Below are 13,335 nucleotides of genomic sequence, written 5' to 3' on the forward strand. Positions count from 1 at the left end.
AGATCCGCGGCGGCAAAAAACGAAAGGCGTTCGGCAGGGCTGCTGGAAGGAGGAAAAAACCTCTTTCCCCCTTGCTAAGCAACTTAATTTGGGGGTGGGGAGAAGCAATTAAAAAAAAAAAAGCAGGCACGCGATTTATTTTTTTCCTCTATATCCTTAGTAACCGGATCTCCTTGAATTCCGTGCACACGAAGACTCGGGGGAGGGGGCTGAGTGGACTTCACCCCACATGAGATGTCTGGCGAAATAAGGAGGCTCTCTCAAAATCTAAGAACCAAACATGCAAAGCCCCAAATGAAAAACACCACCTCCTCGCACCCCGGAGGTCTGGGGGCGTCCGGCTGGAGCTGGGGTTTAAAAAAAGAAAATGTTTACAAAGTAGAACGAGACGTTTGAGGGGTGGAAAAAAAACGTATCCACGAGTTACATCCCCCTTTTTTCCTTGCAGAGCCCCGCTGATCTTCCTCTCCTTTTCTTCTGCCAAGAAAAAAAAAAAATCCTATATATATATTTTTTAATCCACAGAAAGCTTTGGCTAGGCTGCTTCAATCCTTCGCATCTGGGTGGTTCAGGGGAGTCTCTGGCCTTTCCTCTTGCGTTCCCGGGGGCCCCGGTCGTCGGCGGGGACTTCCTTGGGGCTGGCGGGGGCGCAGGGGCAGAAGATGCTGCGGCGGCGGCGGCTGCGCCCCGCGGGGCTGACAGCGCGGGGGAGGGCGGCGCGGCGGCCGCGGCGGGCCCCTGGCGGGCGGCGCGCTGTCGCCCTCTGCTCTCTAGCGCGGGGGCCACCGGCGCCCCCTCCCCGGGTTGCGGCTGGCCGCCGGGGCTCCCCGTAAAAGGCTGCTCGCCCCGACTCGGCTGCGGCGGCTGGAGGCCCCGGTTGTCCCTCACGCCGCCTTCTCCGAGAGACTCTCCTCGTCGCGGCCGGGAGCCTCCTTGTCCCCCCGTCCGCCCTCTCCTGGCACTCGGGTCCTTCTGCCGCCGCCCGGGGTTCGCCGCGCCGCACTCAGGGGCTCCTGGGCCGGGCGCTCGGCAGCTCGGCGCCGGCGGGCTGGCTCTCGTCTCGGGCAGCTCTCTCCGGCGCGGCGAGCGGACCGAGCACGGCGCCCGGCTGGCTCGGCTGGCGCGGCTCGGGGACAGGCTCCTCCGTGCGCCGAGCAGGCGAGCGAGTGTGCCCGGGGCTCGCCGCCTCCCGCAAGGCCTCCCGCCCCCGCCCCCTTCCCTCCCCCTTCCTCCCCCTTCCCTCCCCCGCCCCCAGCCGCCGCCGCCTCCTCCCCCCCCCCCCCCCCCCCCCCCCGGGCCCTCTGCTCTGCTGGTTCCACTGCGCAGTGGCGCGCCCGGCTCCGGCCTCGTCACGTGGCCGTCTAGACACCCTGTCGCTTTAAAAAAAAAAAAAAAAAAGCGATTGTGTTTCGCAAACAACAGATCGGGTTTCTAAAAGCTATTTCTCCCCCCCCCCCACCCCGCTCACCACCCCCCCGCCACCGCCACCCGCCCAGGTCTGCAGAGGGGGGACCGATATGGGGCGGGAGCGGGGGTGGATAAAGGTGGGGAGCAGAGAAGCTCCCGGGGTCGACGGAGACCTGGAGGAATCAGAGGAGAAATGGGAAGACCCAAGAGCACCGATCGGGCACCGCCGGCGAGTTTTGGAGCGAAGCGAGCGGGCTGGTGGCCGGATTTAGACCCAGCCCGTGGAGCCTCGCGGGGGCTGTCCCGCGCGCGCTCACCCTAACGCTTCATTCATTCGTTTTGTTTTAAAGGCCCTGGCGACGGATCCCCTGGCCGCCGCGCGGGAGGGAAGGGGGAGGAGAGCGCTGTCTCCGCGTAAAAGACATTTACACCGGACTGGACCGAGGCCCTGGGAAGTGCGCGCTGGAGGGAACAGCCGGCCCGCGAGGGCGGGGAGGCGGCGCGAATGTGACCTCAGCGGCGGCCGCGCGCTCCCTCCCGCCCTCTCCCGCTCGGGGCTCGGGTTTCTAGGACTGCCTGGAGAAGTGTGTCTTGTGCAAAGCTCTGGAATGCATTTGGCTGCCTGACGAGTCGCGAGGGGCAGCATCTTGGCGGGAGGTGGCGGGGGTGTGTTGGGGGGTGCTCGCCCGCCCGCTGCGGGCAGGTTTCCTCCGGAGCCCGGAAGACCTCCGCCACTCCGCCTCCCGGCGCGGGAAGGTTACCTTCCGAGCAGACCTGCATGCATATGCATGCGGGGCCTGTTTCTTCGCCTTCTTCGGCCCCGTAGCTTTCTGTGGCGCTTAGAGTCAGCGAGTTTATCCCCTTACCCCGGGCTATAGAGAAAGCATAGACCCACCTGGCCGACTGGTGCATAGATACGGTAAGGCGTTGATGGGGCAAAGCACCAGATAGCGTTTACTTCGTGAAAGCTGTTGGTGCTGAGAAGCGTCATGATTTAAACATATAAGCGTCAGTATCGACGAGGCCACTAGTTGGCATGGTGGTCTAACCTCACATCTTATTCAGTGAAGTAATATATATATATATTTAAGTCATTTAGAATTGTGAGGTCAGGATGACAATCAAACTCACTGGGGAGTTTGATGACTTTTTTTTTAATGAATCTTTTTAAAAAGATGAAATGAACTATTTTCATTTTCTCAGCTAAATTATGCCCCCTTTAAAGGAAAAAGCACCAAAATAAAAAAGGGGGGGGTAATAAAAGGAAAAGGCACTGATGAACCTCAACTTGGCCCCTTCCCTTCCAGCAACTTAAAAGCTGTCTACATGCTACAGAGGCTTAATAACTACTTAGGAATCAACAGAGTTGGAAAGATAGGTATTTGGACCTTCTCCCCCTACCCCAACCCATCAAGAGCACCTTTGGAGATATATTATGTGATAATATAATAGTATATATTATATAATATATAAGGGAGAAAATCATTATCATCTCTAAGCAAGGGGCCCTGAAGCTCATTGACCTAGAAGAGCCAGAAATGCTAAGCAGGGCAGAAGGGTGTAGAACAGGGCAGCAGCTGGGATTCTAAACATTTACTTTGTAAGCCACATAGGCTGCAATTGTATAAGATCATAGTTTTGTTACAATTAAAAATAGTGCTGGGCTTCCCTGGTGGTCCAGTGGCTAAGACTCTATGTCCCAATGCAGGGGGCCTACGATTGATCCCTAGCCAGGGAACTGGATCCAACATGCCTCAACTAAGAGTTTGCCTTCCAGGACTGAAAGATCCCACATGCAGGATCTAACACCCAGTGCATAAATATTTTTTTTTAATATATTGCTTATTGAAAAGGGCATTGTAACCTGTGTATGTGTGTGAAACTTTCTGAACAAGCAACCTACTAAGATAGCAACCGAGAAAGCCCAGGAGAAAATGGGTTATCCTACCATCATAGGCAAAAGAGGTAGAAATGGGATTTTGGAGGTATCTGAGAAATGATACACTCACCTCAGAAAGGTTTAGAAAGAATGCCAAACTAGAAGTCAGAAAACGTGATTCCTGCCTGGGACTCTGCCATGTGTGCGTGCTCAGTCATGCCCAACTCTTTGTGACCCCATGGATTGTAGCCCGCCAGGTTCCTCTGTCCATGGGATTTCCCAAGCAAGAATACTGGAGTAGCTTGCCATTTCCTCTTCCAGGGGATCTTCCTCTCCCAGGGATCGAACCCACATCTCCTGCGTCTCCTGCATTGGCAGGTAGATTCTTTACCACTGAGATCCCTGGGAAGCCCCTGGGTCTCTACCATTCACTGGTTAAATAACTTGTACTAGAGGTGATCTTCGCATTAGAAGAGCACTTGGCAAGATTTAAAAAGGTTTCTGGGTAAGCTTCCTGCCCTCTCAGGGTCTCATTCCCACTCTCTGCTTTGGGCATCGCTAGAAGATGTTCACTTTCCTAGCGAGGCTAGGCCAGGCTGCAAAGTGACAAGAAGGACTTAAATAAGCAGTGAAAGCAAAAGGCATAATTCTGCTTAAGCTTCTTGGCTAAATAGAGAACCTGATGATTCTGGGAGATGTGGCCAGTGGTGCTCACACTCTGGGATGCCAGGCTGGAGCACACACAAGGCAGGTAGATTTAGTGGGTGTTTTAGGAGTTGAATCTGACGTCACAACTTGTCTGGGAGGAACATGCATATACTTGCAAAGATATGTTCCCATATAGTGTAATTGTCGGTGCTTTAATTCAGGCGTCACTCCTGTCTTACCCTCTGTGCATGGCTTTCCTCCTCCATTTTACTGCCCTAGGTAGACAGTGGGTGGGTTGCTGGGCAAGTACCTACAGTGGCTGGTGCTGCTTTATAGCTCCTTGGCATCCCCTGAATCAGTTAACATCCCAAGCTTTCCTGAGAGCCAGCCCCACCCCGTTCACATTCTTATTCCTTTCCTTTCCAAGAAAGAAGCTGGACTGTAGAGGAACTCCTGGCTGGCTAGTGTGCCTAGAAAGGGAGTTCCTTTCCTTTTCTTTCCATGGGCACAAATGAAACCAACAAGCACCCAGTTTCAAACTATTCTAATCCCTAAAAAAAAAGTTTAGGAGTTCACCAAACTATTGTGAATGAGTTTGATTCTAATCACTTGCTGGCAGGGAATATGGAATAAAATATCTCATTTGCAGTTGTTTATTTCCTGTTGTGGCTTCTATTTTCATCTTTTAGTCACTTTGGTGATAGTAATCAAACCCTAATCATGGTGCGGCCACAAGTCACAGAGACCAAAATAACTTGCAGCGGAGTTATGACAAACAAGGATGGAGTCAGCTAAAGACCTGGCTACTTAATCACTGGCCCCTGGCACCCGAAGGACTGCGGGGGCCGCCATTTGACTAACCCCGCCATTTGACCGACCGCTGGCTAAGCATCTAGAGGAGAGAGGAAGCTGGAGGGAAATTGCTCCAAGGCCCGTGGTCTTGAGCAGTCAGGGCCCCAGGGTGCGAGAGGAAGGAGGGCAGCAGAGTATATACAGGAAGTGGAGGAGAAGCAGGTGAACTGTCCACAACTGCCAGCGGGGAAACTGACATGAAAGAGAAAGAGGAGAACAGAAAAAGAGAACTGGCAAACCCTCTACAGCTACAAGCAACTAAGCAAATACGAAAATAAAAAGATAAATTCCTCGTCTCGGGGAAGGCAGGATTCCTCCTTTCAGGCCTTTTCTCATGTTCAGTGGTTCTTGGAAAAAAGAAAGGTCGAGAGAGGCCCCAGAGGGCAGGTGGGTGTGTCGGTGTTGGGGCCAAGGACCAAGGCAGGGATGAGGATTTTTCCTTGCAGAAGCCAAAAAAGAAACAATTGAAGAGACCACCAAAAAAAAGTGTTGAAAAAATATCAACATTTCTTGTGCAACTGTCGCCTGAAAAATGTGTGCGCCCTCAGCCATCCTGAACTGGCAACAATACAACTGGAAGTGATGGCTCATGAAAGAAAGACAGCTTGAGTGAGGCCGATGTGACAATCAGCACTTCTTGGCTTATCTTAGGAGAACGAGAAGGTAAGTGAATGAAATGCATCTAATTCACAATCAAATAAAGATTCTATAAGTCCTGACTCATCAAATATGCTTGTGTTACAGGCATGCTGTCAACTGATTCATAACATTTGCCAGGTGACTCTCCAGGGCTCTCGGCTAGGTCCTGGGGGCCAGAGGGGAGGGGCAGGGTGAAATGAATGTTCTTATGAAGGAGTCGAGAGAAACATCCAGGAAAAGCAAAGACCTAGGACAACAGAGACATTCAAATATACAGTCACAATTTCCTCCAGGGATGGCCATTGGATGGCTGAAGAAAACGGCTGGAAGGGAAACTTAACAGCATGTAACTTTCTGTACCTTTTCAACTTTGCACCTTGTGAATGTGCCACTTATTCAAAAATATACAAATTTGAAGGTTTGCTCTTTTTTTTTTTTTAATCTGTGTCTGCTTTTCTCATTTCCTGAAATTTGCTGTTCTGATGTTCTTGTAGAAAAGGACGAGTTGGCAAGGTCCTATGTGGAAGTGAGGCTGCAGACAGCGTCTCTCTCTGTGGGGCAGTTCCTACAGGAAGGCTGATGACAACAGAGGCCAATGTGTCATCCCAGACGGCAAGGGCGGAGGCTGCCTCGTCATGACCCTGGCAAGAGTCGGTGAGGAAACACACCAGTCCTAATCAAAAGTCATTCTAGATATCAGTGAGGTGCAAGTCCTAAACCGGGAGAACAGTCTCACAAACACTGGCGTCCCGACCACAGAGGCACAGGAAGGAGCAGCCTGCCCCATCTGAGAAGAGGAGAGTGGCACCTTTTGGAAATAGAAAGGGGTTCTTGTGATTCTTGATCCATTTCACCAGCACTGGTTCAAGAGGTGGTGCCAGGTCCCAGGCGTGACCTCTGAGACACAGAAAGGTGTATTCAACAGCCTCTGCCCTCAAGAAGGGTGTAATTTAAGAGAGGGCTAGAAATAGGAAAATGGTCAGCCTTCAAGAATGGAGCGAGGGAAAAAAAAAAGAATGCAGCAAGAACAGTGCGAGCAAGAATGGAGGCCCCGGGCTTCGCTGCTGGCTCAGTGGTAAAGAATCCACCTGCCAATGCAGGAGACACGGATCTGATCCCTGATTCGGGAAGATCCCACATTCTGTGGAGCAACTAATCCTATGAGCAGCAACCATGAAGCCTGTGCTCTGGAGCCGGGAACCCCAACTACTGAAGCCCTCGCGCCTAGACCCTGCAACAAGAGAAGCCACCACAATGAGAAGCCGGCACACCGCAGCAAGAGAAAGCAGCCCCTACTCACTGCAGCTGGAGAAAGCCTGCGTGCAGTAATGGAAGACCCAGCACAGCCAAAACGAAAAAGAATGGAGGCCCCTGATCGGGAAAACAGAAAATCAAGGGATTGATTCTGTCAGGGAGGGGGGCGGGGGGGTGCCTCTCAGAAATTTTCCTAAAGGTATAAATATTTGGAACTAGATTGGGTGAGTTGACAGTCAGGCAGACGTGCGCATGACATGAATGACTATTCAAACGGAAAACGTGACACAGAAACAACTGCTTGTTTTCTGTCCACTTTGAGTTAAGTCTTCAAAATCAAGCCGCGCTTGTCACTTTGAGTCTATAACTTCATTTATAAACACTCCTAAGCCTCAAGGGGGTCAGAGATGGAGGTGTGGCTCCTGCAAGGGATGTTCAGGGAGCTCACCTTCCTCAGAGTGAAGTTTTTCCTTGTAGAAAGAATTTGCAGGCATGACACGATATCATCTATAACTACAGAAAAGTTTCTTCTCAAATAACTGGGAAAATCTCCATGATCGCCAGTCCTCAAACCAACAGTCAGGCCTCACTTGAAGCAAACTGCTTCATGTCAGGAGACAACGCCAGTTGTTAACACAAGGAGAAGGGAAGTGCCTCCAGCATGAAGCTGGCCTGTGATGGCTCAGTAATGGACCTGCTTAGATAATGGCTTCAAATGCCGACAATGAAAAATTAGGATTCGCCATTGCAGTATAGACAGAGAGACATACAATTTGGCTGATTTCCACGGGCAGTAAAAAAATTGATTTTAAAGACAGCAAAACAAGAAAATAAATGTTGAGCTTTGCTCAGAGGCACCCCAGGAGCCCTGCTGATATTCCTCATTATCCAGGCTGCATTTGAACTTCAAGACACCAACAAATGGACTTCAAGCTCCTGGTCATATTGGGCTACCAAATTAGCCTTCACTCTTTTCTGATCCCACCCCCCCATACCCCGCTATTTTTATCTTTCCCATTCCCCTAAGTCATTAAAGGATGACTTTGGAGCTAAATTCTGCGTAGTAAGTGCCAGATAGCTTCATAGCAACGAGACATCCTGTTAATGGTGAATCAGAACTGGGCAGCCTGCAGAAGGGGTGATGTTTTGTCTGTAGTAGAGCGGAGACTCATAGGTGACCACACACGCTGCTCCTGGCACATCGTGGGACCCACCAAAGAAGCCCATCCCTATGAGTGATGGCCGAGGCATTTCCACTGTGAGGACCCCGGGGAGCAGACAGGACCCTCAGCCCAGTTTTTGGATCAAATAGATTCTTCTGCCATTACTAGCCTCAAGGCTTTAGGAAAGCTGTTTCCGTCGTCTGTCTGCCTTCCTCATACAACAAACACTGAATTAACAACGTCTCGTGTATGCCAGACCCGGTGAGAGGCTCCAGGAACAAAGCCTTCACCCCAGGGGTTGCTGGGACGCAGCGCAGGCACGCCGGACACGCCGCCAGCACAAGTGCTCTGTAAACTAGCTGGTATACAGATGCTAATCGTCATGATTATCATGGATTTGGCGGCAGGAGCCACCCAATAAGTTAATTTTGCCTAACCTTCCAAGCCTAGGAAATGGATTTTTGCTGGGATAAGTGTCCGAGTGACAGGGTAATGAAGAAGGAAGCCACTTTCTAGTGTCTGGGACTTTTTGTGGGTTTTACCAGGATCAGTTGAGATACTGTCAAAGGCACACGGCCAGCATCAGAGTTTAAAAGCCAACTAGTAAGGCTGGGACATCTTTTTCTTAGAATGAAAGAGGGGTACGTGAGAACACGACCTAGTGTTCCTAGTTCTTTGCTAGAATTACTCTGAGTCATATTTTCTTATGTCCTAGAAATAATTTTGCTGCTGATGGTGACAAGCGAGGAGGAAGGTGACGGGGCAAGGAGCTGCCCAGTGAAGACTCCATCCCACCTTTCTCCATAAACATTTATTTTGCAGGCTTTCAAAGTCTGTGGAATACGATGTTATTCAGCATTGCTCACATCTAGTAGACCCATAAAGAAAAATTGCAGTAACATTCAGTGAGAGGTAGAAGGGATTTTAAAGTCGTCCTCAGCAGTTCAGGCCTCAAAACCTGTGATCCATGGTCAAGTTTCCATAATGCAATATATTTTCTCAAATGCAAAATTATTAGATAATTTTGCTTTTTTTGTTTTATTGATTTTTGAATATGTAATACACGCACAGTGCTACGCAGCTTAAAGAGGACAAAAGGGCATGAAGAGAAAAGTAAGGCTTCCACTCAGGCCACTGACTTCTCCCTCAGGAGACGGCCCCATCACAGCCAAACAGAGAAGGTGAGTCAAGTGAAAAGACAGGCCTCGGGTTTGAACTTCAGCCCACAGCCACCTGCCTTTTTGACACCTCCCCTTGGATGGCTCAAAGGCACCTTGAACTCGTTATGTTCCAAACAGGGCATATCTCAGTATCTTCCTTCCAGAACCTACTTCTCCAGGTCTCCACCCTCAGAAAGCTTGCCCAGGGACCTCGCTGGTGGTCCAGTGGTTAAGACTGTGCACTTCCAATGCAGGGGGCGTGGGTTCGATTTCTGGCTGGGGAACTGAGATCCCATATGCTGCACAGTGTGGCCAAAAAATAACTAAAACGAGAGCTTGCCTATCTCCATCCAGTGGTGGGAATCAGAAGACCAGCAACCTCCTCCTTCTTCATCTCGCATCCAAACCAGGCTCAGCATCCCATCAGTTTTTCCTTTGAGATGCCTCTCAGTCTGTCCACTCTTCTGCAGGTCCCCTCACCGCAGCCAGCAGGACGCAAGCCATCAGCATCTCCCTGGGGACTACTGCCCACAGTACTCTGCCCACTTGGGCATCTGGTTCACTGAGACCCGCCAACCCCCTTCTGCTGAGGCTGGTCCCGGTGCTGGCCTGACTGCACCACCACCCAGCAGGCTTCCTACAGCCCTCGGAACAAGGTCAGCCCTTCCGTGACCTGTAAGCCCTGAGTGGTCACCTCAGGACCTTCCTTCCGCCCCCGGGGACTGGGCACATGCTGTCTCTCAGCCTGGGATGCTCCTCTCTATCTTTGAGTGAGGTCACCCCACCCCCATTATTATACACTCTGGCAGCCTCAGGCATCTCCTTGCGGTAGCATTTACTACACTGGAAATTTCACCTTTAATTCCAAGTCCTTGCTTCATGTTTATCTCCCCACCTACCCAGGGCTTTCCAGGTGACACCAGCGGTAAAGAACCCGCCTGCCAATACAGGCTAAACAGAAGAGACGCAGATTCCACCCTGGGTCAGGAAGATCCCCTGGAGGAGGGCACGGCAACTTGCTCCAGTATTCTTGGCTGGAGAATCCCGTGGAGAGAGGAACTTGGTGGGCTACAGTCCATAGGGTCACACAGAGCCAGACATGACTGAAGCAACTTAGCAGGCATGTCCACCTACCCAGATGACTCCTTAAGGGCAGAAGCCCTGTATTATAGCACATCAAACACTGGCATGGAGCAAGCACTCACTGATACTGGCTGAACAAAAGACTGACCCAGAAGGAAAGAATAAATCATTTCATTTTTTAAATTTTTGGTTGCATTGAGTCTTCCTTGCTTTGCACGGGCTTTCGCTAGTTGCAGCGAACAGGGTCTACTCTCCAGTTGCGGTGTGCTGGCTTCTCTTGTGGAGCACAGGCTCTAGATGAGCAGGCTCTGCAGTTGGGGCTCACGGGCTTAGTTGCTCTGTAGTTGGGGCTCACTGGCTTAGTTGCCCCACAGAAGGTGGAATCTTCTTGGACCAGGGATGGAATTTGTGTCCTCTGCATAAACAGGCAGATTTTTAACCGCCTTCCCACCAGGGAAGTCCATAAACCATTTCTTTTGAGATGCTGTCCCTCCTAGTTCGAGGAATCAATATGCCCTATCTTTTTATGAAAGGCGATGATAATAGACAGTGTTTACTTAAAGACTTATTTAGAAAAATTAAATGTTGACAATTGAAGGGAGGGTCTTTTAGGGATGCAAAACCCTAAAGCTGACAAACTACTACTTAAAGCCCAAGGAAAGAATCTCAGATCCAGAAATCCTGGGGGAGTCTAAATACCTTCCTGAAGAATAAGTTGCCCTAAAGTCAAGGGGGGCATAGTTAAAACTCTCAGTTACTCCCCATTCTGTGTCCCTCCTTCCCTCCCTTTCCTGTCTGAGGCTTATTTCATGCATTTTCTCAACCGGAGTTCCATGAAGATGAAGAGAAGATCAACTAAGACCGCGCATTTGGTTAGTAACACCTTCAGGTCCAGAACTCACCTATCCCTCCATCGACATGTCTCTATGCCCAGCAGTGTGTAGCTGTCCCAGCTGTCTAAAATGCACAGGTAAGAAAACAAACAGAAAGAAGCAATCCGGCTCTTCTCGGCTGGCTGACCCTGGCTCTTTGCACAAAGTTGGTGCTCAATGAGTGAATGAACGAAGGCATGAATGCCTGGTCACTCTGACTTTCTTCTGGGGCTCACCGTCTGAACCCTACAGTCGCAGGATCACGCTTCCCAGTCCCCCAGAGCCCTGTCACCAGCTATCATGCGGGCTGGATGAACAAGGACCACTCCTTGGCTCTCCTTCATACCAACTATGGGCCAAGCATCGCTCAGGCACATGGTCTCTTCAATGGGGAGTCTGCATTCTAGGGGGAGACAGAGAAGAACTAAGTAAATATATACACACACAAAAATATGATTTCACATAGTTACAGATCAGATCAGATCAGTCGTTCAGTCATGTCCGACTCTTTGCGACCCCATGAATCGCAGCATGCCAGGCCTCCCTGTCCATCACCAACTCCCGGAGTTCACTCAGACTCACGTCCATCAAGTCAGTGATGCCATCCAGCCATCTCATCCTCTGTTGTCCCTTTCTCCTCTTGCCCCCAATCCTTCCCAGCATCAGAGTCCTTTCCAATGAGTCAACTCTTCGCATCAGGTGGCCAAAGTACTGGAGTTTCAGCTTTAGCATCATTCCTTCCAAAGAAATCCCAGGGCTGATCTCCTTCAGAATGGACTGGTTGGATCTCCTTGCAGTTTGTCTTCTCCAACACCACAGTTCAAAAGCATCAATTCTTTGGCGCTCAGCCTTCTTCACAGTCCAACTCTCACACATAGTTACAAGCGCTTTGGAAAACATAAAGTAGAGTGAGGAACCAGGGCTGGTATGGGCTGAGAATGGCTGCTTCAGGTCTGTGATCAGGGAAGGCCTGTCTGGAGAGAAGCAAAGATCAGGTAAGACCCTTCCAGGAAAGGGAGGGAACCAGGGCCTGGAACCTGAGACAGGTGAGCTGGCAAGTTACAGGAACAGCTGGGAGGCCAGCCTGGCTGGCATGGTGACAGCATGGGCAGAGTGATCAGAACTGCGGAAAAGAGAGCTGCTGGGCAGGGGGGTGGGGAGGGGTTGATCATGCAGAGCCCCCGAGGCGTTCCTGCTTGTTAAGTGAATGCGCCACCAAACACAGGATAATGGAGACAATTACAGTTTCAGGGGAAACACACAGCACCCAGCACAGGAGCCAGAAATGCCATGTTCAAATATCATCTCTGTTACCATTAGCAGTGTCACCTAAGACCTTGATTTCCCTATGGATAAATGGGGATAACAATGATACTCACCAGTGCAGAGCTGTCTTGAGATTAAATGAGATGATAAAATATACAGAGGAATATTGTGCTGTGCTTAGTCACTCAGTCATGTCTGACTCTTTGTGACCCTATGGACTATAGCCCGCCAGGCTCCGCTATCCATGGGAATTCTCTAGGCAAGAATACTGGAGTGGGTTGTCATGCCCTCCACCAGGGGATCTTGCCAACCCAGGGATCAAAATCATGTCTCCCGCATGGCAGGCAGATTCTTCACCATCTGAGTCACCAGGGAAGCCCACAGTGGAATATTACTCAGTCATAAAAAGAATGAAATAATGCCATTTGTAGCAACATGAATGGACTTGGAGGACGACAGAGAAAGACAAACACGATATTAGTCATATGTGGGCTCTAAGAAAGATACAAATGAACTTATTTACAAAACGGAAGCACTCACAGACTTAGAGAATAGACTGTGGCTACCAAAGGGTCCGACTCTTTGCGACCCTGTGGACTGTAGCCCACCAGGCTCCTCCGTCCATGGGATTCTCCAGGCAAGAATACTGGAGTGGGTTGCCATTTCCTTCTCCAGGGGATCTTCCCGACCCAGGGATGGAACCCAGATCTCCCGCATTGCCGGCAGATGCTTTAACCTCTGAGCCACCAGGGAAGCCCACCAAAGGGGTAGGGGGAATAAATTACAAGGTTGGGATTAACATAGACACACTATGATACATAAAATAGACAGTCAACAAGGACCAACTGTACAGCACAGGCAACTCTACCCAGTAGTCTGTAATAACCCATAAGGGAAAGGAATCTGAAAAATAATTTATATGTATACACTTATAACTGAATCACTTTTCTGTACACCTGAAACCAACACAACATTGTAAATCAGCTATACTCCAATATAAAATAAAAACTAAAAAATAAGATAGTGTATGTCAAAGAATATTGTGGAGATGAGTCTACAGAATTGTAATTTAAGAAGAAAACCCAATCAGGCATTTCTGAACCCAGCATAGA

Source organism: Bos javanicus, chromosome 24, assembly GCF_032452875.1.
Source record: "Bos javanicus breed banteng chromosome 24, ARS-OSU_banteng_1.0, whole genome shotgun sequence".
NCBI lineage: Eukaryota > Metazoa > Chordata > Mammalia > Artiodactyla > Bovidae > Bos > Bos javanicus.